The sequence below is a fragment of the Sesamum indicum genome, linkage group LG5 (genome assembly GCF_026168435.1).
Source record: "Sesamum indicum cultivar Baizhima isolate 11 linkage group LG5, ASM2616843v1, whole genome shotgun sequence".
In the NCBI taxonomy this organism is placed as follows: Eukaryota; Viridiplantae; Streptophyta; class Magnoliopsida; order Lamiales; family Pedaliaceae; genus Sesamum; species Sesamum indicum.
Window position 1 is genome coordinate 2750730 of NC_142661.1, and position 25895 is coordinate 2776624.

A 25895-nucleotide genomic window follows, 5' to 3' on the forward strand; every position below is an offset into this window, starting at 1 on the left:
AAAGATTTACAAATTTTAGGATACAATCTAAAATTCATTTATTTGGTTGCCATTAAAATTTTTTCATTTATTTTATGTATAGATTTAGTAAGTGTACATTTATTATTTAATTTTTTATATTTAAAAAGTATTTCATAATAATAATAATAATAATAATAATAACAACAGTAACAATAATAATAATACAAATACTAATAATAATACAAATACTAATAATACTAATAATAATAATAATAATAATATATTAATAATAATAATAATTATACAAAAAGTTAAAAATAAAAAACTCATCTCTTTCTCTCTCTTATCGTTTTTCTTCCTTGTTCTTTCTCACTTGTCTTTCTTTTCCATTCCTTCTCCTCTCTCATTTCTTCCCCAAACCCATCTCCATTTCTTCCTCAAACCCATGTCTTAGAACCCTAACTCCAAACTCACGGCAACAAGGAGGCAGGTCGGCAACGAGGACGGGGACGAGGACGGCTTCCATCTTTCTCCTCTCATTTTTTCTACAAACCCATCTCTTAGAACCCTAGCCCTAAACTCACGGCAACAAGGACGGTAAATCGGCAACGAGGAAGGCGAAGAGCGAGGATTCTCCAGGTAATCCTTATTTCTTTGTTGCATTTTACTTATTCTTCTTTTTTTTGGGTTTGGGTGTGTTTTTAGCATCTTGTTTTCAGCAAAATTTCTGAAAAATTTTGTATCTAATGTTGTATGTAATGTTGTAATTTCTGGAAAATTTCTGCAATTTCTGAAAAATTCTAGTCGTTGTGTGAAATTTCTGCAATTTCCCTCCCTCTGTGTGAAATTTCTGCAATTTCTGCAATTTTAGTCGTTGTGTAATTGTTGTTCTTGAGGTTAATGATGAGAAATTGGGGTTTGAGTGAAGTGGAGCTGATGTTTCGTGTTGTGACAGTGAAAATAAGTGGGTGGGAGTGCGTGTGCTTTGTGTTAGTCAAAAATACAACAGTTGAAGGCGTGATGGGTTGTGGGAGAGCAGTGTGTGTGTGTGATTCTGTGTGTATGAAGCAAGAGGTGTACATGGTGGTGAGGCGGTTGTACAGTCCAGAAGTAATGGTAATTTGTTAGGCTTGGACCCTTAAACATAGCAGGCTGGTTCTCATTCTCTATCAATTGGAATTATGAGAATAGATTGGGGTCAAGTTTCAGTTGGCACAATTGTCTTACCAACACAAATTTGAGTGTAGGTGTGGTCACAATGTTGATTTCCATATTTGAATGTGTTTAAAAATTGGAAGGCAATTTAAAAGGTTTTGGAAAAGACAAAGGAAGGAGATAATATATCTACGTATACAAATAGTTGTCCAAATGTCTAAGTTTTAATTAAATTGAGTGATGATACCTAATCTTAATTGAAAGTGAAGTAATACTTAATTTTATATTTTCACTGTCACAACACGAACACAGTGAATGATTTTATTACATTTAGTGGGAGAATGATTTTAGTAAACTATTTAAATGTTATAATTAGGCCTAATCTGAGATCATTTATTCCTATTTCTTATATCAGTAGAAAAAAAATCTTGATCTTCAAAATTACGCCTACTGAGACAGCTTCTTATGAGCAGTGGGAGTGGTCTAACGGTTTAAGTTTGATGCTCATAAAGAAGCATATCAACAAAGGTAGTTGAGGTTTAATCCAAAATGCACTAAAGTAAAAGACTTTCTAAAGGCAATTGAAGATCAATATGTGTGTTTTGATAAAACTTTGATTAACTATTATTTGTATAAAAATTCCATGCATGTATTTTGTTGAAGGTCCATGCACTAGAATTCCATGCATGTATTTTGTTGGTTTCGTTAAAAAGGGTTAAAGTCTTTTATTTTATGGATATATGTTTTTAGTCTAGATTTATTTATGTATTTCGTCCCACCTTTTATATGACTTAACTCGTTTTTAGTATTGAATGAGAAGGAAGAAAGAACATGTTAGTTTTGCCAAAGCACTACAAAACACACCAAACATTGAGTTTTTATTAATAGTAACACTATTGATTTTAGTAATTAAAAGACTTTTCTTGAAGGTCCCATTTCTAATTTATTTACTTTAATTATAAAGTTTCATTTGATTAACTATTATTTGTATAAAAATTAATTTCTCTGTTAAAACTATTTCATTAAAAATTTAAATGCACATGTTTCTTATTATCTATACTAATTATAAAAAGAAAGCATCTTTCGTGTCTAGAATGGAAGTTCTTTTAGGTATTTTATAAAATTTAGCCTTCGCTTTTGCATAATTTGTTTCTATATTTCTTTCTACAAAGTGAAATCTGTAATTTGTGGAGGGCAAAAATAGAAATTCAATATAATAGTGGTAGTTCTCACATTATCTAATTATTTACGTGTCGAGAATAATTTGTTATCATGATTTATTAATAGGTTAATATTTGACTTCTAAGAGAGTATTATAATATATTTATATATAATCATAATACATAAAATTTTATTTATTTATGAAGGCATAGGGTTATTTTTGTCCATAAAGAAACAACACTGAAATTTGAACCCCTGCAGGCTGTGCTATGGCGGCCCACATCTTCAAGAAAATCCGCCCGGCCGGCGCCACCGCCGTCCTCCGCCGCACTAAAACCACCTCAGCCCAATATGTGGACTCAAGATTTCGGGACCCTACATTCGAAAAGTTGATGGAGAAATACAAAAATCTGCTAAAAGTCATATCCATACAAGACCTCATCCTCGCCTCAAACTCCACTCCACCTTCCGTCTCCCTCGACTTTCTCCACCGCGTCTCCCAGAGGCTCCACCTGAACCGCGGCCCCGCCGCCTTCCTCCGCAAGTATCCCCACATATTCAATCACCCCGTCAAGCTCCAACCCTTCTGCACCCTCACCCTTGCCGCCCTCAAAATCGTCCGCCAAGAATCCATGCTATAGATAACTCGCTGCCACTTGTAGTAACCCGATTGGTCAAGCTTCTATCGATGTCCGTCTCCAGGAAGTTGCCGCTTCGAGCCATTTTCAAGGTCTGGAGAGAATTGGGACTGCCAGATAACTTCGAGGACTATGTTATTTCAAGCAATTCTGACATTTTCTTGCTTGGATATGAACCCAATACTCCATTTTTGGTGCTCAATGATGGTGAAGCATTTAAGGATTGTTTGATTCCTGCTGTTGAGAATTGGAGGATCATGGAGTGTTGTAAGAAGGATTGCAGTGTGGATAGGACCGACCTCAGATATAGCTTTAAGCAGGGGTTTCCACCGGGGATGCGATTAAAGAAGAATTTCAAGGCGAAAGTTAAGGAATGGCAGAGATTGCCATATGTTGGACCGTATGAGGAGGTGGAGCTGGAGGAAATGAGGAGGACTAAGAGTAGGATGATGAGAATGGAGAAAAGGGCAAAGGGGATTGTCCATGAGTTTTTGAGCTTGACTGTGGAGAAGATGGTGGAGGTGGAGAAGATTAGTCATTTTAGGAAGTGGTTTGGAATTGATTTGAATGTGAGGGATTTGTTCTTGGACCATCCAGGGATGTTTTATCTGTCAACCAAAGGAAAGAAGCACACAGTGTTTTTGAGGGAGGCATATGAGAGAGGATGCTTGATCGAGTCAAATCCGATTTATGAGGCTCGGAGGAAGCTTCTTGATCTTGTTCTTCTGGGCTGTCGTGGGTTGGGAAGAGGTGATGATAACTCCAATAGTGTGGATCAGAGTGAAGAAAATGAAGTGGAAGAGATGTACAAAGATTGAGGTGTGTTGTCGGGTTAAGCTCTTCCTCACTGTGGCGTTGCAAAGTTGGGAGGTAGAATTAAGTTGAGGTTCGCAGATCATATCTAGAAAGTACATTATGTACAATGCAACATGTATTGGAATGAATGCTTCTGGTGTTGTTTGCTGGTTATGAATCATCCGTAGCTTAAACATTCAAGTGGAGAGTTCACACAAGGTAACTATGTCTCTACTTCATCACGTCACCTCCATATTGTTGGAATATATGACATTGTTATATGTTTGTTTGTTTGCTTAGATTATTGATGTTGTCGCTAGAAATTGCACAGAGGGAATAGAATATGATGACAAGAGATGGAGACTTGAAAATTGACAAATTAAGTTATTCGAAACTCAAAGTAAAAGATTTTGTTTTCATTTTGTAAGTGCTTGAGTGGCTTGATGATGTCAAATATTCGTGTTTTCTTTGTACACAAGAGGACATATTCATGTTTTCCTTGATGTGAATAAATTTGCATTTTGATACACTTATATTTCTTCCTCTGGACCTAATCTTTTAGGCAAATGGATATACATTGAAGTGATGAGTAAAGGACTTAATTTCTTTAATTACGCAAAGTAGTAACAGAGTTATAGTAGATTAAGTTGTTCAATGTGATAAGCTTTTCTCAAGACTGTTTCTTTACTTCAATGCTCTTTCTTCTCATGGTTTATAATTTGCTAAAATTGAGTGGTTCACATAGCTTGAGTTGCATATCAAGGGATAATGTGATAAGCTTTTTTGTTGCGGCAGGCGAACGGCAGCAAGCACGCCCAAGCATGCCCCGGTAGGCACGAAGATTGGGGACAAGGCACGAGTTGGGAACTGAGGAGCACAAACCTAGGGATCGGAGCGGCTTGCCTGTGCGGGAAGCCCTTGGCCGCCCCCCGACGCCTCCATGTTCGCAGGCGACGGGCTACTAGCAAGCGGACCCAAAAGCATACCCCAGCTCCCGAGCGGGAGCCTTGCATAAGCATACCCCAGCTCCCGAGCGGGAGCCTTGCATGCTGGGATTGCTAGTAGCCCGTCGCCTGCGAAAGTGGAGGCGTCGGGGGGCAGCCGACGACGACCCGCACAGGCAAGCCGCTCCGGTCCCTAGGTTTGTGCTCCTCAGTTCCCAACTCGTGCTTCGTCCCCAATCTTCGTGCCTACCGGGGCATGCTTGGGCGTGCTTGCTGCCGTTCGCCTGCCGCAACAAAAAAGCTTATCACATTATCCCTTGATATGCAACTCAAGCTATATGAACCACTCAATTTTAGCAAATTATAAATCATGAGAAGAAAGAGCATTGAAGTAAAGAAACAGTCTTGAGAAAAGCTTATCACATTGAACAACTTAATCTACTATAACTCTGTTACTACTTTGTGTAATTAAAGAAATTAAGTCCTTTACTCATCACTTCAATGTATATCCATTTGCCTAAAAGATTAGGTCCAGAGGAAGAAATATAAGTGTATCAAAATGCAAATTTATTCACATCAAGGAAAACATGAATATGTCCTCTTGTGTACAAAGAAAACACGAATATTTGACTACATCATCAAGCCACTCAAGCACTTACGAATGAAGACAAAATCTTTTAGTTTGAGTTTCGAATAACTTAATTTGTCAATTTTCAAGTCTTAATCTCTTGTCATCATATTCTATTCCCTCTGTGCAATTTTTAACGACAACATCAATCATCTAAGCAAGCAAACAAGCATATAACAATGTCATATATTCCAACAATATGGAGGTGACGTGATGAAGTAGAGACATAGTTACCTTGTGTGAACTCTCCACTTGAATGTTTAAGCTACGGATGATTCATAACTAGCAAACAACACCAGAAGCATTCATTCCAATACATGTTGCATTGTGCTTAATGTACTTTCTAGATATGATCTGCGAACCTCAACTTAATTCTACCTCCCAACTTTGCAACGCCACAGTGAGGAAGAGCTTAACCCGACAACACACCTCAATCTTTGTACATCTCTTCCACTTCATTTTCTTCACTCTGATCCACACTATTGGAGTTATCATCACCTCTTTCCAACCCACGACAGCCCAGAAGAACAAGATCAAGAAGCTTCCTCCGAGCCTCATAAATCGGATTTGACTCGATCAAGCATCCTCTCTCATATGCCTCCCTAAAAAACACTGCGTGCTTCTTTCCTTTGGTTGACAGATAAAACATCCCTGGATGGTCCAAGAACAAATCCCTCACATTCAAATCAATTCCAAACCACTTCCTAAAATGACTAATCTTCTCCACCTCCACCATCTTCTCCACCTCCACCATCTTCTCCACAGTCAAGCTAAAAAACTCATAGACAATCCCCACTGCCCTTTACTCCATTCTCATCATCCTACTCTTAGTCCTCCTCATTTCCTCCAGCCCCAGCTCCTCATACGGTCCAACATATGGCAATCTCTGCCATTACTTAACTTTCGCCTTGAAATTCTTCTTTAATCGCATCCCCGGTGGAAACCCCTGCTTAAAGCTATACCTGAGGTCGGTCCTATCCACACTGCAATCCTCCTTACAACACTCCACGATCCTCCAATTCTCAACCGCATGAATCAAACAATCCTTAAATGCTTCACCATCATTGAGCACCAAAAAATGAGTATTGGGTTCATTTCCATCTTGAAGCAAGAAAATGTCAGAATTGCTTGAAATAACATAGTCCTCGAAGTTATCTGGCAGTCCCAATTCTCTCCAGACCTTGAAAATGGCTCGAAGCGGCAACTTCTTGGAGACGAACATCGATAGAAGCTTGACCAATCGGGTTACTACAAGTGGCAGCGAGTTATCTATAGCATGGATTCTTGGCGGACGATTTTGAGGGCGGCAAGGGTGAGGGTGCAGAAGGGTTGGAGCTTGACGGGGTGATTGAATATGTGGGGATACTTGCGGAGGAAGGCGGCGGGGCCGCGGTTCAGGTGGAGCCTCTGGGAGACGCGGTGGAGAAAGTCGAGGGAGACGGAAGGTGGAGTGGAGTTTGAGGCGAGGATGAGGTCTTGTATGGATATGACTTTTAGCAGATTTTTGTATTTCTCCATCAACTTTTCGAATGTAGGGTCCCGGAATCTTGAGTCCACATATTGGGCTGAGGTGGTTTTAGTGCGGCGGAGGACGGCGGTGGCGCCGGCCGGGCGGATTTTCTTAAAGATGTGGGCCGCCATAGCACAGCCTGCAGGGGTTCAAATTTCAGTGTTGTTTCTTTATGGACAAAAATAATCCTATGCCTTCATAAATAAATAAAATTTTATGTATTATGATTATATATAAATATATTATAATACTCTCTTAGAAGTCAAATATTAACCTATTAATAAATCATGATACCAAATTATTCTCGACACGTAAATAATTAGATAATGTGAGAACTACCACTATTATATTGAATTTCTATTTTGCCCTCCACAAATTATAGATTTCACTTTGTAGAAAGAAATATAGAAACAAATTATGCAAAAGCGAAGGCTAAATTTTATAAAATACCTAAAAGAACTTCCATTCTAGACACGAAAGATGCTTTCTTTTTATAATTAGTATAGATAATAAGAAACATGTGCATTTAAATTTTTAATGAAATAGTTTTAACAGAGAAATTAATTTTTATACAAATAATAGTTAATCAAATGAAACTTTATAATTAAAGTAAATAAATTAGAAATGGGACCTTCAAGAAAAGTCTTTTAATTACTAAAATCAATAGTGTTACTATTAATAAAAACTCAATGTTTGGTGTGTTTTGTAGTGATTTGGCAAAACTAACATGTTCTTTCTTCCTTCTCATTCAATCCTAAAAACGAGTTAAGTCATATAAAAGGTGGGACGAAATACATAAATAAATCTAGACTAAAAACATATATCCATAAAATAAAAGACTTTAACCCTTTTTAATGAAACCAACAAAATACATGCATGGAATTCTAGTATTTACTTTCAACAAAACCAAGAAACCAATTAGTCTTTTAATATCATCAAGGCTAGACACATCAAAGTTAAAACATCATGGGTCAAATTAGTCTTGCACTTTTACCAACACACCCCAGAATTTGTGTATTTTTCAAACTCCGTGTATGGACATGCTACTGGAATGGAGTGTGTCTACACTAGTGCTACTCATTTCAAATCCAAAATTCAGGTGATTAGTGGGGCAAAACACACTCGCAAAATTAGCAACTACAATCCTCTGAGGAGCAATACATCATCTAGCAAGCATAAAACTACTATATGGATGTATAAAAAAATTACATAGAATATTAACTCCGATCATATTTGTTCAAGTTTTATTATTATTTGACAACTCTTGAGAAAGAGAGTCTTTAACACCACTTGTTTGTCCTTCACTTATTTTTCTTATTTTTCAAGAGTGTTTTATAACCTAAGAGACTCTTATGCTTGTACTCTGTATGATGGAAATATCCTTCACAAACTCACATATATATACAACTCTAGGCTAGGGATCTCTCATATTCCTTTGTCTTTATTGTTTCCTCCCATCAACAAAAATAGTTACACTCTTCACACTAAATATTCTTAATCCTTATCACATAATTACATGTAACTCATGGACTTAAAGCATGGTAATTATCATTACATAAATATTAGGATTAAAGACAAAAATAGTCCCCTAACTTTGGCTACTCGTTTTAGTCCTTTAACTTTTGCGTTCTCATTTTAGTCCCGTAACTTTTCAAAACCACTCAATTTGGTCCCCCGACAGAATCTAAAAGGAATATGCGCGGAGCTGGGCTAAATTTTGGACCATTTTACCCCTGAACTACTTTCAAGAGCGAATTTTAGTCCATTATTCACTATTCTTGCATGTTTATGCATTTTTTACCCATGCTCGCCTAGAATGGTATCAGAGCCTAGATTTATTGAAAAAATATATGATTATATTATATTTTGATATTATCAATCCACTAATGGAGGAGACTCTTTGAGAGAAATGGAACCGAACGAAAGTTCGAGTTACTCTGAAAATAGGGAATATTTTCAGATTTTGGTACAGAGAACAAAATTTCTTATGGAAATTCTTGACAAGTGTTACAGCAGTCCCAAGAGGATTGATCCAAGACTTCTCACTCCGGAAGAGGAAAAAGAATGGCTGAGAAATTTCGAAGTCCGACAAGTGCTACCAGGAAATGCAGTGAGGCGTCTACACACCACTGAAGTCCATGGTAGAATCCCCACCAGGAGAAGGGGAATGGGTAAATTCCTACATAATTTCAGTGATAAAAATTATGACTGATTGGAAGAAACTCGAGCCGGATACATCAAAGATCTCTCAAGGTCTGAGAGAGATACAAAAGACGGTTCAAGACTATGGACATAGGTTAATATATATACCTATGAAAATAGAATCTTTAAGCCGAAAGGTGGACGAGGTCTTTAAGATCCTTCCCGATCTACATAAGGGTCTTACAGATATGAAAAGAAATCAACGGAGAGCCCTGAGACATCTAGATCCAGACAGGAGCGAATCAGGGACGCCCTTGGAACAATACCTCTTCTACACAAAAAGGGGAAGGCCTCTGAGATTCCAAAGTCGAAGTCCAGAGAAGGTCTGATTATCGCATCTATCAGATCAATAAAATAATGGAGGTAACAAGAGCGGATCTATCAGATCTATAAGAATTGGCAGAATTCTTTTTCCAACTGGGAATTGTGGATTTAGTTAATATCCAGACAAATGAAATCACTCCAACACTACCACCGCCGGAGGGAAGTACATGTTCTAATGATCCTCCACAGGATCAATCGATGAGAGAAAGTGCGAGTTTCCACACTAATGCCACTCCAACGTTTGTGGGAACTAGGCTAAAGGAAAATCCAGGAAGAAATCCAAAAAGAGTGACGGAGAATACACCTTGGGCAAGGACCATGCTGCAGCCTTTACATCCATATGGCGCTATATTGAATCTGGATATTATCGATTTCTGAAATACCAAGAAATTGATAGACGAATGGGTTACGACAATCAAGATAACATCAACTACCCTAGAGCTTGACAAAGAAAACTTCATAAAGCTTGTGGAGTTGAGCTTAGAGGGATCTGTAAAGATCAGATGGGATAATACCTCAGAAGATACCAAAGCCAGCATCCTTGCCAGAGATTCAAAAGGTGCCATAGTAGACCCGGCTAGGAAGATTTATCAAGATACACTTCATCGGAGATGGATACTTAGAAGGAAGTAGAGCAGAAAAGGCTAGAGAATATGCACAGGCTCTCTTCAGCTTTGAACTTAGAAGTATTTGCGCAGTAGATGAATACATCTATTGGTTTCGTAAGTATTTCTTCCAGAGAGGAGTAGCAACGGAAGTAGCAGCTCCAATGTTCTTCGCAAAGATATGCATTCCATGGAGGAAAATGTTGATCCAGTCATACAAAGTACCTGAAGGACAGCTAGATTCAGTGGCGTAAAGAATGTCTTTCCTTAAAGACAAACTGAAGGATTGGTGTTATAAAACATCCATCCAGAACAATATAAAAAGACTGAGAGGTAAAATCAAGCGAACCCCTCTTTGTTGTGATAACAATGATTTTTCAACTATTATAGGAGAATCAAGTGAGCCAAGGAAAAGGAGGAAACATAATAGTGACTCCTACTCTAGGAGTTCCAGAAGAACCTTTTCCCAGCAGAGATCATGGTGGTCTAAGTCCAAAGCCAGAACATACAAATCTGGACAGAAAATAGGACCAACAAGGGTTTCATCCCAAGGATCTAGACAAACCGATGCAAGATCCACTGAAAGTTTCAGACAGGCCCATAGCTGAGCCAATGAAAGTTTCAAAAATTGCAATTGCTGGACTTGTGGAGCAAAAGGACATATATCTCCCGATTGCCCGCAGAAATGTGGTGAATCGAGAAAATCTGAAGCCACAGATGATATCTTAGATGCAATATACTATGGCGATTTGGTACCTATCTATCAATTCGAAGATCTTCCTTCAGACGAAAGCGTTTATGAAGAAGAAATAGAGACTGATTCTGATAGATCTTCAACCGAGTTAGAATAATTACAACGAAGGAGATAGGCTTTAAACTTCTAAAAGCCTATCAGGATTCTTTTCCAAAATGATGATGTCAAACAAAATCATGGAAAGAATCATGCGGCAGGATTCCAACCTCAGCCCATACGATGTATTTAGGATTGGAGGAATTAGGAAAGTCCTGAACCAGATAGGACTGGCCAAAGGAAGCATCACACAATCTACAAAGTAAGTTCAGGTGAGTTTGCTATACCTATGAAACTTACTGGTAATGTGATGGAGATGCAATTAATTCCTAAAGAAGAAATTCTTGAAGAATTGAGTAAGCTTAGAGAAGAAGTAACTATTACTATGAAATGGATCCACATAGGGACTATCCACATGGATCCACATTGGGAACGGCTCCCTCGGACGCCTTCCCCGGGCGTCGAACAACCGACTCAAAACTGGTATGGACAAGGGGAATCCGACTGTATGGTCCCTACGGATTCTCATGCAATGTGATAACTACCCGGTGGTCTGAATGTCAAAGTGAAGAAATTCAACCAAGCGCGGGTAAACGGTGGGAGTAACTATGACTCTCTTAAGGTAGCCAAATACCTCATCATCTAATTAGTGACGCGCATGAATGGATTAACGAGATTCCCACTGTCTCTGTCTACTATCCAGCGAAACCACAGCCAAGGGGACGGGCTTGGCGGAATCAACGGGGAAAGAAGACCCTGTTAAGCTTGACTCTAGTCCGACTTTGTGAAATTACTTGTGAGATGTAGGATAAGTGGGAGCCGAAAGGCGAAAGTAAAATACCACTACTTTTAACGTTATTTTACTTATTCCGTGAATTGGAGGTGGGGCACGCCCCTCTTTTTGGACACAAAGCGCGCTCCGGCGGGCCGATCATTGTCAGGTGGGGAGTTTGGCTGGGGCGGCACATATGTTAAAAGATAACGCAGGTGTCCTAAGATGAGATCAACGAGAACAGAAATCTCGTATGGAACAAAAGGGTAAAAGCTCATTTGATTATGATTTCTGGTACGAATATGAACCGTGAAAGCGTGGCCTAACGATCCTTTAGACCTTCAGAATTTGAAGCTAGAGGTGTCAGAAAAGTTACCATAGGGATAACTGGCTTGTGGCAGCCAAGCGTTCACAGCGACGTTGCTTTTTTATCCTTCGATGTCGGCTCTTCCTATCATTGTGAAGCAGAATTCACCAAGTGTTGGATTGTTCACCCACCAATAGGGGACGTGAGCTGGGTTTAGACCGTCGTGAGACAGGTTAGTTTTACCCTACTTATGACAGTATCGCAATAGTAATTCAACCTAGTACGAGAGGAACCGTTGATTCGCACAATTGGTCATCGTGCTTGGTTGAAAAGCCAGTGGCGCGAAGCTACCGTGCACTGGATTATGACTGAACGCCTCTAAGTCAGAATCCGGGCTAGAAGCGATGCGTACGCCCGCCATTTGCTTGCCGACCCGCAGTAGGGGCCCCCGGGCCCCCAAGGGTACGTGTCGTTGGCCAAGCCATCGCGGCGGACGAGCCGCGCTGGCCGCTTTGAAGTACAATTCCCATCGAGCGGCGGGTAGAATCCTTTGCAGATGACTTAAATACGCGACGGGGTATTGTAAGCGGCAGAGTGCCCTTGCTGCCACGATCTGCTGAGATTCAGCCATTTGTCGTTTCGATTCGTCCCTCCCCCCCTCCTCCATGTCCCCTCTAATCCTCATTCTTTTGCCCGAGACAGCCAGGAGGCTACCCCCGGCTCGTGTGCCTTGTTTCGCCTGAGTCCTGAAAAAATGGCCAAGTCCCGGATCAAAACTGGACCGTCGCTCGACCCCCACAGGGCGAGCGTGTGCGCGCTTCCGCACGAAAGAGATGGTACCTTGCGTGAAATAACGAAAATCCAACACGTGCGCATCGATCGGGTCGTCCATGTCCTTCGGCGTGTGGCGCATGTCATCCGTGCCCGTGGCCTTGCTCGCCGTCCGCGTCCCCGAGAATGTGCCGGACAGCCCGGTGGAAACGGGCGTTGTCCAAGGCTACAGCCGCCGAACGTCAAGTGCACGGCCGTAGGTCGGCCGGACGTTGCCCGCAAGCGCTGCGGCGCCTGCTGCCGTCCGCCCCAACGTGCCCACGTCGGCAGGGGCCTACTCAAGCCTGTGCGCACGTCGGCAGTGGTCGGCCAGGCCTCCGCGCATGTCGGCAGTGGTCGACCAAGCTTCCGCGCACGTCGGCAGTGGTCGGCCCAGGCCTACGCGTGCATCGGCAGTGGTCGGCCAGGCCTGCGCGCACGTTGGCAGTGATCGGCCCAGGCGCGCGCCCGTCTGATGCCGCCTGCCCGCTCGCGAGCTTGCGTAGGCAGCGGTCTGCCCAGGCCTGCGCGCATGTCGGCAGTGGTCGGCCAAGGAGCGCGCGCTCAGGTCGGCAGGGGCTGCCTGCGCGCGCGCCCGTCTACCTGCTCACGGGCGTGCCTGCCCGTTCCCTTGCTCGCCGTCTGCGTCCCCGAGAATGTGCCCTATAGCCCAGTGGAAATAGGCGTTGTCCTTGGCTACAACTGCCGAACGTCGACAATGGAGTGCAGAGGCTCCAGGCGCACGCGCAAGTCGACAATGGTCGGCCAAGGCGCGCGCGCGCATGTCGGCAGTGGTAGGCCAGGCCTGCGCGCTGTGCGCACGTCGGCACTGGTTGGCCCAAGCTTGTGCACACGTTCGGCAGTAGTCGGCCAGGCCTGCGCGCACGACGGCAGTGGCAGGCCGGCGGGGGCTGTCTGCACGAGCGCCCATCTGCTGTCGTTTGCTTGAACGCGCCCGTGGGAAGGGCCGGTAGGGGCTGCTTGTGCGGGCGCCCGTTTGCAGTCCTCTACTTGTGCGCGCCCGTCGGCTGTGTCTGCACAGCCCGGCAGGGGCTACTCGCACGAGCACCCGTCTGCCTGTACGCGCGGGTCGGCACTGTCTGCACAGGGGCACGCGCATGTCGGTAGTGGTCAGCCAGGTGCGCACGCGTAGGTCGGCAGGGGCTTCCTACACGGGCTCTCGTTTGCCTGCACGCGCACGTCGGCAGTGTAGTAGAGGCTCTAGGCATGCGCGCGCACGTCGGCAGTGGTTGGCCTGGGGCACATGCGCGCACTTCGGCAGGGGCTGCCTGCATTATCCGCTACCGTCCGCCTGCACACACGCACGTTGGCAGGTGTTGTCTGCACCGTCTGCTGCCGTCCAACACTGCTATCGTGGCCGTCGCCTTCTATCACTCCGTTTTTTGGCAACCTTTGCAACACTCATTCTAATTATGACATTAGAATGTAAAGACATCTTGCCCACGGCTTATTTGTCAGGTCTCGAAACATCCTGAAGCTTGTTTGTCTGATTTTGATGATTGTGGGAAGACAATTGACAGTGCATTATCCAAAAACATCGATGTTGCTCCATCTGATAACTAGCACGGAAGTGCTCATGAAGAGGCAATTCTCATGTATACATAATGTTTTTGTTGGAAAACAAGGGATTTGAAAGTGACTCATCTAATTTTTTCCGATGCTTTTTCAAACTTTTGGGACGTATAATATGACTGATCGATATTAAAGTAAATATTTCGCGATACAAATATGAGCATTAAAAATAAAAATATTATCCCACATATTTTTCTCACTTGTCCAATGTGTCTTCATATTTTTCCCATTTTTTCCTTTTATTTATAATTTTTTTAATAATTAAAATAATTAAATAAATATTTTCATTACTCAAAAATAAATTATTTCAAGAAAATTAAATTAATCATGTGATTTTGGGGTGACATGCAAATTTTCATGCAAAAATACGGTAGAAAGCTTAAAAAAACGGCAAAAAAGTGCCTTACTCAGCCTTTTCAATGTCTAGTCCTGTCACAAGGCTTTTTTTTTAAGCCTCTTATAGGGGGAGGTGGGTGCTTGAGGGGGGTCTAGGCGCTGGGGGCGGGCAGGGGTAAGGCGGCCCCCCCGCAGCCCCCAAGTCTCGGCTGCCCTCATCGCTTGGGTATGGCTTGTGTTGGACTTGTTTTGGCGGCGAGAGTCCGACGAGCTTTTCCGGCGGGGCGCTTGAGCAGGGGTCTACGGTATTGCGAACGGCCGATGCCCATTTGCATCATGTGCGCCGAACGCCATCACGTCCACAATGGCAAACCGTCGGGGGTGAGCTTCAATTGCGATTTGCTAGAACATATCGCACACGAGCTCCATCGAAGCAAGGTTGGTCGGTCCGCTTATGCGAGGGGTGGGCCTCCCCTCGCATAAGCAGAGCGATGTGGGTGCCGTCGGAATCCCACGGTCGGGGGTGCTTGGCGCCACCTGTGGCTTGCGATGCTAAAATTAGTAGCTTGTGGTGGGCAAACGTCGGCAATCCCGGCATGCAAGGCTCCCACTCGGGAGCTGGGGTATGCTTTTGGGTGCGATTGCTAGTAGCCCGTTGCCTGCGAAAATGGAGGCGTCGGGGGCAGCCAGAGACGGCCCGCACAAGCAAGCCGCTCCGGTCCCTATATTTGTGCTCCTCGGTTCCCAACTCGTGAATCGTCCCGAATCTTCGTGCCTACAGCGGCATGCTTGGGCGTGCTTGCTATCGTTCGCCTGCCGCGACGCTTAAATGCATCGTGGGACGGCAGGCATTGGCTTGTGTGCTCGGGCATTGCGTACGTAATGGGCGCGTCAGTGGTGATTGGCGTTTGTGGGCATGTTGGATCCCTGCTCGGGCAACGACAACATCCCCCCAAGCCGCTTCAGTTGTAGGTCACCCATTCATTAGTTGGATCACGAAGTCTTGTAATGCTTGCCTCGATCACCCATTCGCACGAGAGGCGTTGCCCCAGATATCTCGCAGCCCGCAGGGCAACCTTACACGTCACACGGAGCCTCTCTGCAGTCTCGGAGCCCAACGTAGGCCATCCTGGCCCTACGCTGCCCGTCAGGTCTCCAAGCCCTTCGGGGACTCTAACGCTCCTCTCATGAGCTGCCTAGAGCTGGCTCTTGAGGGCCCCCATCATGCCCCTAAGAGATGCTCATTTAGTGCAGACGTCATGAACGGGCGCCCGTCTGCTGCCGTCTACTTGCGCGCGCGCGTCGGCAGTGTGTGCACAGTCGCGCGCGTGCACGTTGGCAGTGGTCGGCCAGGTGGCGTCGGCTGCCGTCCGCCTGCACGCGTGCATGTCGGCAGGGGCTGTCCGCACCGTGTACTGTCGTCGTGTCACAGGCTGCACCTTGGGCTAAAGGTCGGTTGTAACATGAGCGGGCAACTAGGGGATGTCGGCCAGCACGCAGCGACGATGGAGCGCAACCTTGGGCGCGAGTAAGAGCTTAATGTGTGAAGGAGAGTGCTTTATCCTTGGAGATGCGAGAAAAGTGCACTCCTTAGCGTTAAGCCTATTATAAGCGGGGCATGCAGTGGTGAGCTCCATCCAGCCCTCCTTGTGCACGACGGCAGTAGCTTGAGAAGACGTCTACAGTAAATGAGCATCTCTTGTGGGTATGATGGGGAGCCTTCAAGAGCCAGCTCTAAGCAGCTCATGAGAGGAGCGCTAGAGTCCCCGAAGGGCTTGGAAACCTGACGAGCAGCGTAGGGCCAGGATGGCCTACGTTGGGCGCCGAGACGGCCGAGAAGTTTTATGTGATGTGCAGGGTTGCCCTTGGGCTGCGAGATATCAGGGGCAGCACCTCTCGTGCGAATGGGTAATCGAGCCAATCATTCGAAAACCTCGTGATCCAACTCATGGAATGCGCTATCGATTTCTAACCGTCAATGGGGGTCCATTGCCTAAAGATGAGCGGGGTTGGGACGACGCCGCACTGTGGGCATATTGTGAAGCCAAAGCGGAAAGGCAAGAAGGCATGTCAGGAATGCCGTGCGAGACAATGGCAAGATGTCAGCATAGCGATTGGGCTTCGGACTTATGATGCGGTCCTACTTGGGCGAGGCATGGAAGGTGGCCATGATGAGTGCGAGGGCCTAGGATGTACCGAGTGAGTGTTGGGCATGAGATGGGCGTTGCGGGCGCATGCGTAGTGTCGTAATGCCGAGACGGAGCGAGGATGCTCCTTGCCATTAAGCAATGCGTCGTCAGGTTCCGAGATTGTGGGAGAGACGCTAAGGCACGAGTGCCGAGAGCCTTAGCGAGTATGGGCATTCTGGATAGGCGAGCGCAAGGGCAAGCGGTGCAGTGCTAGGAGGTGTTCAGATATCGCTCTAGCGAGTTTCAGTGTCGAGGACACGCGACGGACTGTCGCTATACTGATATGTGCGAAGGCCGGTCGAAGGTTAGGCGTTACCTTTAAGGCCGCACAGGTGAAAAATATATGAGAATTACATTCCGCTGCGAGAAAGAAGAGCACGCCTGTGCGAGTTCGTATCAAAGCCTCGTTCCCTACATGGGGCGAGGTAATTGCGAGCTTGGAGGACGAGACCTCCCGGTTGACGAATGGCATATGAGCTCTACGTTAGGTTGAGGCGAGTTGGCATCAGTTGAGACAAAATCATATCGTTGTGATTTTGAGAGACATCATATGATTTTGGGGGACGTCTACTGCAGAGATCATGTTGGGTAGAATCCTTTGTGCGCATTTAGGCTGCTTTGGAGAGCAAGTGGCTACCGCCCAACTTCATTGTTATTGGTTGGCAGGTGTGTGGGTGCCGTACATGTGTCGGGCGAGCTGTCAACCGTGGTTCAAAGCTTTTCGGCAGATTGATATTCAGATTTCAGAGTTCACTTGGCTTCCCTGAGCGAGAGGGGGACATGCCGATCGTCGGGTGGACTGCGAGAGCCATGTTTGTGAGTGAGTGTAGCAACCATGTGTGCGGATTGCCGCAAGCCAGGAGGCTGTCGTCCCAACGAGGCTGTTTTGATGGGCGAGATACCTGTGACGCCCCAAAAATTATAATATATAGTTGGGAGATTAATTGGTAATTTTTTATAAAACTTAGTTAATTAGTAAATAAATTATGGGCCATAATTGGAATATAATAACACTTGAATGAATTAAATTGGAGCTCGTTATAACATTTGAGAACAAATTATAGTAATTAAGAAAATTAAAAAGGACGTGATTGGTATTTTAAGAAAAGTTTAATTAAATATATATAATAATAATAATAATACTTTATATATATAAATAGTATATATATCTGTGTGTAATAAGTGAGGAGAGAGAGAGTTTGAAATGGAGGCGGTGGGGCCTCTCTCTTCACCCAATTTCATTTTAAAATACATACACTACACGCATACACATTACACACACACACAATACAAGTAGTGGAAATTGCAATTGTTCGGCCGAAAACCGAAGAGAGAAACCGAGGTACGAAAATATAATTTTAATTTTTATTAATTTATATAATTATATTATTTAATTAGTTCATTCATTAAATATTATTTATACTAAGTGATGTACTATTTAATTGGAGTATTTTACGAGTTTGGCTATTTAAATTAGTATCGTATTAAATATCACAATTGCTATAAAAATGATATAGTTGGGTAATTAAAATATTAGATTTGTTAGCTTTAATTATTATTATAGCTAATTTACACAATTCCATCGAAATGATTAACCAAATATGTAATTCTATGTATTATTGCTTAATTAAATTGTATAGCAACAATAAATTGACAGAAAATTCATAGAAATGTTTCGAAAAGTTATACTTAAAGAATATTATGTTGTGAAAGAGAGAAAATGGGGTTTCAGTGGTAATATAATTTACGGATGTTATTAAAAATGATAGCTATAAATATATAAGGGGTTTCGTTAAATAAATTTCTATGAATCACTTGATAAATTATAAATATTTTTATGAAGCCTATAGTGTCTAGTTATTGAGAACTAGGACGAAGATTTATATTTTGATAAAAGTGGAGTATTAAAGAATTATTGGAAATCGTACAAAAGAGATTTAATATTATATTTAAAAGAAATTATGATATTCTCGATATATTAATTGTATATGGTATAACTCATTATAGGCTACGGTGGTGAAGTGAAAGGACTGACAATTAGCGATTGAGTAGAAAGAAACGTTGTAAGGTCGAGGTAAGTAAATAATTAGTATTATCTATATATGTCCTCTTTATTTGTGGTATTACTGTTATATGATTTTTTGGTTTAAGCTGACTTTGATTTATCTGAAAATATATATGAGTGGTGAATGATGTAATTTGATTGACGATAATGTGTACGTGGAATGAGAAAGTACGTTGAAATATTATGTTTGTTGTTTGATGTGTTGTGAGTGTCTGAGAATGAGAATGTATTGATATATGGTTTTACATTGCTAGTTGCTTACAAGAATGGTGATATGTGGAAATGAGGGAGTGGTGGAAATTGAATATAATTGTGGTGTGAATACCCCTTGACGTGTTGAAAATGCTATGTGCGAAAAGAAAGTGCTATGTGCGAAAAGAAAAAGCTATGTGCGCAATGAAAGAGCTTTGATGCAAAATGAAAATGCTATGTGCGAAATGAGATTGATGAGCCGGCTGTCAAGGGGATTCACTTAAATTTATATAACGGTGAGATTGAGTTGGTGGGAAAAACACAATATCACCTTCTGGTAAGCAAACTAGGAAAAATGGAGTTTGGTTAGTTGTCTCATTATGAGATAGTTATGTGGTATAATAAAGTTGATTATGTTGGAATTAAATTGATTGTATTCCATTCGTGTTGCTTGTTTATCTTGTTTGGGCTATGGTTGACATGCATATATAGATAGGACTGGTTATTTGCTTACTGAGTGACAGGCTCATTTCCCTGCTGACATTTTCTTTCAGGAATAGACTTTGAGGTATCTGACTGTTGAAGAATAGGTCAACGCGCTATACCCAGGCAGGTCGGGCCAGTATGCAGTTTTCTCCTCTTTGTCAGTTAGAGTACAAACTACATTTTGCTTGTACAGAGAGAATATAAGCGTACGGATTACTTGTGACGAATCACCTTGTGGTGTGTGATATGTATATATATATAATGTTGTGGGTTGATAATACCTATTATGACGTTGGGGTTACGTATACACATGGATTAAATTATTATGTGCATTTATATATATAAACACAGGGATTACAATAAGTATGACGTTTAGGGTAGGTATAGCCCTTGTAGCAAAGGGGGTGCTACAATACCACCTTGAGTTGAGAGTGGTGGATGAAGGGCCACCTTCTCATTAGTCTGAAGACCTTCTAGCAGAGGAGGATCTGCTGAATATTCAGGAGCCGAAGCACAGTTGCACATGAGGTGCGTGCAACAAGCCACCCTTGGGGTTGCGAGGAGCATCGGAGATTTCAGAGGCGCACTTCACAAGACTTGGAACACAGTTGAGAGAATCGGGAAGAGAGTGTAGAGCCAGGCATAGATTTCCGAAGAGAGCGTAGAGAGGCACAGACTTCAGAAGATAGTGTAGAGAGGCACAGACTTCCAAAGAGAGTGTAGAGCCAGGCACAAACTTTCAACTTCAGTGAACAACAGTCGGGAAGAGAGTGTAGAGCGAGGCACAGACTTCCGACTTCAGCAGGCTACATTGAGAAGAGAGTGTAGAGAAAGGCACAGACTTCTAATGTGAGCGACTGTTGGGAAGAGAGTGTAAAGCGAGGCACAAACTTCCGACTTCAGCAAGCTACATTGAGAAGAGAGTCTAGGGAAAGGCACAGACTTCTAATGTGAGCGACATTGGGGAAGAGAGTGTAGACGAGTACACATACTTCCTGCTTGAGGCGATCAGGCAGTGTATCTGAGGCACTGTTTGTTGAGAGTTACCCGCCACCTTTGGAAGAGAGTGCAGAGAGAGGCGCAGACTTCCGTTCTATTTTAGTGTTGAATGAGTACATGAGAGACATTATATTTTGTGGGGGAGCCTAGCAACCGATTTAGGACGAAGGTGTAGACGAGCACACATACTTCCATTTGGGTTGAGTTGATCACCTCGGGTGCAGCAGAGGCATCGTTGTGGGAAATAACGTGTTGTGCTGGAGAGGTACTTCACGATGGAGCGCTCGAAAGAGCAGGAGGTCGGTCTGGTGTCGCAAGATACTGAGAGAGAGTATTGGGCACCGCATACACATCAATCCTTCGTGTATGTGTTGACGAGGACGTCAACAGAACGAGTGGGTGAGGGTGTCACAGGCTGCACCTTGGACTAGAGGTCGGCTGTAACACTTGTGGCGAACGTGCGGGCGACTAGGGAATGTCAGCCAGCACGCAGCGATGATGGAGCGCAACCTTGGGCGCGAGTAGGAGCTTTATGTGTGAAGCAGAGTGCTTTATCCTTGGAGATGCGGGAAAAGTGCACTCCTCAGCCTTTTAAGTGTTCTACTCTTGGAAAAGAGATTATTTTCTTAAGCCTATTATAAGAGGGGGCATGTAGTGGTGAGCTCCACCCAGGCCTCCCCGTGCACGACGACAGTAGCTTTAGAAGATGTCTGCACTAAATGAGCATCTCTTGGGGGCATGATGGGGGCCTTCAAGAGCTGGCTCTAGGCAGCTCATGAGAGGAGCGCTAGAGTCCCCGTAGGGCTTGGAAACCTGACTGGCAACGTAGGGCCAAGATGGCCTATGTTGGGCGCCGAGACTGCCGAGACTGCCAAGAGGCTCGTGTGATGTGAAAGGTTGCCCCGCAGGCTGCGATAGATCAGGTGCGAATGGGTGATCGAGGCAATCATTCGAAGACCTCGTGATCCAACTCATGGAATGCGCTATTAAGTTCAAGCAGTCCATGGCTGAAAGGCTGATCACCACATTGTGGGCATATTATGAAACCAAAGCTGAAAGGCTGTTGGGCATGCCGTGCGAGATAACGGCAAGATGTCGCCATAGCGATTGCGCCTCGGACTTATGATGCGGTCCTACTCGGGCAAGGCATGGAAAGCGGTCATGATGAGGGCGAGCGCGTAGGATGTACCGAGTGAGTGTTGGGCATGAGATAGGCGTTGCGGGCGCAAGCGTAGTGCCGTAATGCAGAGGTGGAGCGGGGATGCTCCTTGCCATTAAGCAGTGCGTCGGCAGGTTCCGAGATTGTGGGCGAGACGCTAAGGTACTAGTGTCGAGAGCCTCAACGAGTATGGGCATTCTGGATAGGCGAGCGCAAGAGCACGCGGTTCAGCGCTGGGAGGCGTTCAGATGTCGTGCTAGCGAGTTTCAGTGTCGAGGACACGCGACTGACTGTCGCTATACTCTGATATGTGCGAAGGTCGGTCGAAGGTTAGGCGTCACCTTTGAGGCTGCACAGGCGAAAAATATATTAAAATTACATTCCGTTGCGAGAAAGAAGAGCACGCCTGTGAGACTTGGTATCAGAGCCTCGTTGCCTTCATGGGCCAAGGTGAATTTCGAGCCTGGAGGACGAGACCTCCCGGTTGATGAATGGCATATGAGCTCTACGTCAGGTAGAGGCGAGTTGGCATCAGTTGAGACCATCAGTTGAGACAAAATCATATCGTTGTGATTCTGAGAGACATCATATGATTTTGGGGGACGTTTACTCCAGAGATCATGTTGGGTAGAGTCCTTTATGCGCATTTAGGTTGCTTCAGAGAGCAAGTGGCTACGGTCCAACTTCATTGTTGTTAGTTGGCAGGTGTGTGGGTGCCGCAGATGTGTTGGGCGAGCTGTCAACCGTGGTTCAAAGCTTTTCGGCAGATTGATATTCAGATTTCAGAGTTCACTTGACTTCCCTGAGCGAGAGCGGGACATGCCAATGAGTTGGGTTGACTGCGAGAGCCATGTTTGTGAGTGAGTGTAGCAACCATGTGTGCTGATTGCCGTAAGCCAGGAGGCGGTCGTTGCAACGAGGCCATTTTGGTGGGCGAGATACCACCTTGAGTTGAGAGTGGTGGATGAAGGGCCACCTTCTCATTAGTATGAAGAGTTTCTAGCAGAGGAGGATGTGCTGAATATGCAGGAGCCGAATCACAGTTGCACATGAGGTGCGTGGAACAAGCCACCCTTGGGGTTGCGAGGAGTGGACGTTGAGACCCTTTTCGTTGTGGGCAGTATTCAGTGCGAGCCGTGTGTGGCCGAGAATTATGTGATGAAGTGCTATTGTGGTAGGTGAGGGTGCGTCTAGAGAGAGAGACGGCACGCTTCAAGAACCAAGGAGCATAGGCATCAGTTAAGTGAGAAAGATAACTTGTGTGGAGTTTGAGTGGGAGCAGCCCACTAATCCATGTGTTGGGTGCTCGCCAGGAGCACGAGTTTGAGCTGAATTGAGAAGGTTCCTCGACGGGATTCTGACACCATATTTTGGGCTCTTTGGTCTAAGGATTTTCGACGGGGATTACCGAGTTGAGAATCGCGAGGGGAGCATCAAGCTCCATCGGCACCATGTACGGCATGGTGCGGCCGGGTCGGTCGGGCTTAGAGTTGAATTTGAGTTTGAGGCGCTTGAGTTTGACTTTCGCGCAAGCCAGATTTGAACGTGATATTAGGGCAGGGATTGGGAGCGAGAAACCCCAACCTTGTTAGTGCAGTCGAGACAGGAGTTGAACATCCCATTCTTGTTAGTGATTGGACAGATGCGAGACTAGCGTTTGGAGTTTACTGCTAGATGGGAATTCATAGATCCTATCCTTGCAGTTGCAGTCAAGCGCTTGGGCCAAGGCAATGAGATTGAGTTTTGCGGTCGAGTAGGATTTGAGCTTGGTCGTCAACCAGACTCGGGGCAGGGGTCTCATTTTCACATTGGGTTGAGCGAGAACCCTTTGTAGAGACGTTCGGTCTACGAGCGGCGCGGTCCCGACAGTTGGGCATTTGGCCCATTAGGTGTTTGCAAGTGTCTAAGTGTGGTCTACCAAAGGGGCGGGTTTGCGTGTTTGCCGAGGGCGGCAACACCTCGTGTGGGTGAGGGAGTGCGAAGAGTGCACATAGACTCCCACTTCGCACGTCATTCCATATTAATTCGAGTGTATATGAGGCACTATCTTGAGGAACATCAGACACTCCTTTCATTCCAGATCAATTCGAATGTATTGGAGGCAGTATCTTGAGGAGCATCGGATATTTCAGAGGCGCACTTCACAAGATTTTGAGCATAGTTGAGAGAATTGGGAAGAGAGTGTAGAGCTAGGCACAGACTTCTAAAGAGTGTAGAGAGGCATAGACTTCCGAAGACAGCGTAGAGCCAGGCACAGACTTCCGACTTCAGCAGGCTACATTGAGAAGAGACTGTAGAGAAAGGCACAGACTTGTAATGTGAGCGACGGTTGGGAAGAGAGTGTAGAGCGAGGCACGAACTTCCGACTTCAGCAAGTTACATTGAGAAGTGAGTCTAGAGAAAGGCACAAACTTCTAATGTGAGCGATATTGTGGAAGAGAGTGTAGACGAGTACACAGACTACCTGCTTGAGGCTATCAGGCAGTGTATCTGAGGCATTGTTTGTTGAGAGTTACCTGCCACCTTTGGAAGAGAGTGCAGAGAGAAGCGCATACTTCCGTTCAATTTTAGTATTAAATGAGTGCATGAGAGACACTATGTTTTGTGGGGGAGCTTAGCAACCGATTTAGGACGAAGGTGTAGACGAGCACACAGACTTTCGTTTGGGTTGAGTTGATCACCTCGAGTGCAGCAGAGGCATCGTTGTGGGAGATAACGTGTTGTGCTGGAGAGGCACTTCACGATGGAGCGCTCGAAAGAGCAGGAGGTCGGTCTGGTGTCGCGAGATACTGAGAGAGAGTATTGGGCACCGCATACACATCAATCCTTCGTGTATGTGTTGACGAGGATGTCAACAGAACGAGTGGGTGAGGGTGTCACAGGCCGCACCTTGTGCTAGAGGTTGGCTGTAACACTTGTGGCGGACGTGCAGGTGACTAGGGGATGTCAGCCAGCACGCAGCAATGATGGAGCGCAACCTTAGGCGCGAGTAGGAGCTTAATGTGTGAAACAGAGTGCTTTATCCTTGGAGATGCTGGAAAAGTGCACTCCTCAGCCTTTTGAGTGTTCTACTCTTGGAACAAGAGATTATTTTCTTAAGCCTATTATAAGGGGGGGCATGTAGTGGTGAGCTCCAGCCAGCCCTACCCGTGCACGACGGCAGTAGCTTTAGAAGACGTCTGCAATAAATGAGCATCTCTTGGGGGCATGATGGGGGCCTTCAAGAGCCGGCTCTAGGCAGCTCATGAGAGGAACGCTAGAGTCCCCGTAGGGCTTGGAAACCTGACTGGCAACGTAGGGCCAGGATGGCTTATGTTGGGCGCCGAGACTGCCGAGAGGCTCGTGTGATGTGAAAGGTTGCCCCGCAGGCTGCGATAGATCAGGTGCGAATGGGTGATCGAGGCAATCATTCGAAGACCTCGTGATCCAACTCATGGAATGCGCTATTAAGTTCAAGCAGTCCATGGGGGTCCTTTAGCTAAAGATGAGCGATCGTGGGATGATGCCGCACTGTGGGCATATTATGAAGCCAAAGCTGAAAGGCAAGGAGGCATGTTGGGCATGCCGTGCGAGATAATGGCAAGATGTCGGCATAGCGATTGCGCCTCGGACTTATGATCCGGTCCTACTTGGGCAACGCATGGAAGGCGGCCATGACGAGGGCGAGCGCCTAGGATGAACCAAGTGAGTATTGGGCATGAGATGGGCGTCGCCGGCGCAAGCGTAGTGCCATAATGCCGAGGCGGAGCGAGGATGCTCCTTCCCATTAAGCAATACGTCGACAGGTTTCGAGATTGTATGTTAAGGCACGAGTGCCGAGAGCCTCAGCGAGTATGGGCATTCTGGATAGACGAGCGCAAGGGCACGCGGTGCAGCAATGGGAGGCGTTCAGATGTTGCGCTAGCGAGTTTCAGTGTCAAAGACACGCGACGGACTGTGCCTATACTCTGATATGTGCGAAGACCTATCAAAGGTAAGGCGTCACTTTTGAGGCCGCACAGGGGAAAAGTATATCAGAATTACATTCCGCTGCGAGAAAGAAGAGCAAGCCTGTAAGACGTTGGCAGCGGCTGCGTACACCGTCTACTGCCGTCGGCCAGTGAGCGTTGGGGCGTCTGCTCCTGTCCGGCACTGCTCTCGTGCTCATCGCCTTCCATCATGCTGTTTTTCATAAACCTTTGCAACACTCATCCCAATGATGACATTAGAATGTAAAGACATCTTGCCCATCGATTATTTGTCAGGTCTCGAAATATCCCGAAGCTTATTTGTCC

The 25895-nt window shown here is 44.9% G+C and overlaps 1 long non-coding RNA gene and 4 pseudogenes across 3 annotated transcripts; 3 read left to right on the forward strand and 2 right to left on the reverse strand.

Moving 5' to 3' along the window:
- Positions 1 to 310: 310 nt before the first annotated feature.
- On the forward strand, positions 311 to 4241 carry LOC148787994 (protein ROOT PRIMORDIUM DEFECTIVE 1-like; annotated as a pseudogene). Its single transcript, XR_016065507.1, has 2 exons — positions 311 to 600; positions 2539 to 4241. The product of XR_016065507.1 is annotated as a protein ROOT PRIMORDIUM DEFECTIVE 1-like (transcript).
- A 1408-nt stretch (positions 4242 to 5649) lies between these two features.
- On the reverse strand, positions 5650 to 7145 carry LOC148787995 (protein ROOT PRIMORDIUM DEFECTIVE 1-like; annotated as a pseudogene).
- A 346-nt stretch (positions 7146 to 7491) lies between these two features.
- Positions 7492 to 11943, reverse strand: LOC148787996 (uncharacterized; annotated as a pseudogene).
- On the forward strand, positions 11014 to 12438 carry LOC148787997 (25S ribosomal RNA; annotated as a pseudogene).
- Positions 12439 to 16346: 3908 nt separating this feature from the next.
- On the forward strand, positions 16347 to 19768 carry LOC148787998 (uncharacterized). 2 transcript variants are annotated; one of them, XR_016065509.1, is made up of 3 exons: positions 16347 to 18062; positions 18728 to 18794; positions 19532 to 19768. It is a non-coding gene; the product is annotated as an uncharacterized LOC148787998 (long non-coding RNA). The 2 variants fall into 2 exon arrangements; XR_016065508.1 differs by lacking the exon at positions 16347 to 18062 and having other exon boundaries at positions 18099 to 18794.
- Positions 19769 to 25895: the final 6127 nt, after the last annotated feature.